We start from the raw sequence: 2,584 nt of genomic DNA, 5'->3' as shown, positions 1-2,584 counted from the left end.
CTGAAGAAATTCACCCTGATGAGTTAATGGATGAAGTAGAATTTGATGAAGAGCAGCAGCTTAACTTGCCTGAGAATGAGGCTCAAAATCAACAGCATCTTAATGTTGGCTTTGTAGAGTTTATTGAGCCTGCTGGTGATCCTTTTTTCCAGCAATACCTGAATCGTGCACTTCCACTTTTCTTGCCCAATGCAGAAGCTGTCAGAATTTGGGCAAAATTTTTCTCTTCCAGTGGTGGTACAAACTCTGTAACCATTCCTCATCATTGGGCAGATTTTTTCACAGCTCTCCTCTCAAACCCCACTAGTTTCATGTGGGCAAAATACTTTCTTGCTTCTCAAGCTTGGAAGGTCATGAATCAGGACTCACTCGGGATTACCTTTACTCTGCCAGAAAAATTCCCATCAATCCAGATTCCTGATTGCTCTAAAGATCTTTCCAACCAGGTGGATGTCGAAAAGACTCTCAACTCTAGTAATCTGTCACCTTTACAGCAAAAGAAAGAGAATGACATCCAGGATGCTCTCTCCCCTAGCACACCAGTTGAGCAGATTTCCAGCAATATTTCTCCCTCCACTGGCCCTTGGTCCAAGGTCTTCCTCGATCAAGCTGAACAAGCCAAGAAAGAGTCAGTCCTAAAGGATCCTCACAAGAGAAGAAGTAAGAGGATGCATAATCAGAAAAGAAGCTTCAAAGACCTCCAATGTTTTAAAAAGAATTGCCTTGGGTGCACTGTTGAACCACCTACCCTGTCACCTTCTATGATAAAAAATTTAGGAGCCACCTTCTGAATCATCTCTTCTACAGAAGAAAAAGCTTCCCTCCCTGGCTCCTGGTACCAAGAGAGTCTCCAAGAAGAATGTTGTCCCTGAATCTAATGATGCTGATGCCCAACCTACCTCTAGTGGGAAAAAGACAATCAAGAAAAAAAACCTCTCTCCTTGATAAGGATGCAGATGTCTCCAAAAAAGATCAGAAGAAGCCTAGGAAGTAAAGTTAAGCTTCTAGGGCTTAGAATTTGGTTCCTGTTGATTTTGTTGGCTAAGTGCCATGTGCTACATTTTATTCTGCTATGTTATATTCCAACCTTTCTCAGATACTCCTGGTTGCATGTCATCTCTATCTCTTTCTCCTGGAACTTTATCTTTATTCAGCTTAAACTATTCATTCTATCCCATTTGTCTTGCTTTTTGGTGTGGTTTTTGCTGTATGCTAGTTCATTTCAGCACAATTTCTCTCATCTCTTTATTTTTTTATGAATAATCCATCTACCATGACCCATTTTCGATCCTGGAAGGTTCTTTGCTGGAACATTCGTGGTCTCAATGTAGAAAAAAAATGGAATGCAATTCGTGATAAAATAGCTGAAACAAACTGTGACATTATCTACTTGCAAGAAATCAAGAGAGAGTCCTTTGATACTTATTTCATCAAAAATTTCTGCCCCAGAGACTTTGATTCTTTTGAATTTCTCCCATCATTGGGAGCTTCAGGGGGTGTCATTACAATTTGGAAATCACATTTATTCAGTGGGCAGCTTGTGTTCAGCAATGATTTTGGTATCTCGGTGGAATTTGTTTCTTGCCTAGATGCTAGTGCTTGGGTTCTGACAAATATTTATGCACCATGCACCGGCTGGTAAACTCCAATTCATTGATTGGCTAAAAAATATCCAAATGCCTGATGAAGTTAATTGGCTCTTGATTGGATATTTCAATCTTATCAGATCTTTAGATGACAGAAACCGATCTGGGGTGATGTCAATGAGATCTTTTTATTTAATGAAGCCATTAGCTCACTGGGAATAGTTGAGCTTCCACTACAAGGTCAGAGATTCACTTGGACCAATAAGCAACACCCCCCTCTCTTGGAAAGACTAGATTGGTTCTTCACTTCAAATTCTTGGACAACCATGTTTCCTGCAACCTCAGTCAAAACTCTGAACAGACCAACTTCTGACCATACTCCTTGCCTGATTTCCATGGAGACAGTCATCCCCAAAGGTACCACTTTCAGATTTGAGAATTATCTTATGGAACATGAACATTTCTTAGAAGTTATTTAACATGGTTGGAGTCTCCTAGTTTTTGCAACTAACAAAGCTAAAATTATTTCGGCTAAATTTAAGAATCTAAGGAGGGTTATAAAAGCTTGGCAGATTCATTTGTCCAGTCTTAAGGAAAATATCAAAAATGTGAAGCTTATTCTTGAGCTCATCTCATTATTGGAGGAATTTCGAGATCTTTCTATTTCTGAATGGAACTTCAGATCTCTCCTAGAGGAAAAACTTCTCTTCTTGCTAAGACAGCAGAAAATCTACTGGAAACAACGTGGTACTATTCATTGGGTCAAAGAAGGTGATGCAGTTACTAAGTTTTTTCATGCCAATGCTACTATCAAACATAGAAAGAAGCTCATCACAACCATGGAAGACTCTGAAGGAAATATCCAATATGATTAACTTGTACCTCAGCTCTTCTCTCTCAGGCTGGCCGTCTTGAGGTAACAAATTCAATTTTCACAGCCCTGCCAATGTTCTTCATGTGTACATTTCAGTTGCACAAGACTGTTATCAAACAGATCG

This window comes from Panicum virgatum, chromosome 6N (assembly GCF_016808335.1).
Source record: "Panicum virgatum strain AP13 chromosome 6N, P.virgatum_v5, whole genome shotgun sequence".
In the NCBI taxonomy this organism is placed as follows: domain Eukaryota; kingdom Viridiplantae; phylum Streptophyta; class Magnoliopsida; order Poales; family Poaceae; genus Panicum; species Panicum virgatum.
Note: the sequence above shows the minus strand (reverse complement) of the source record.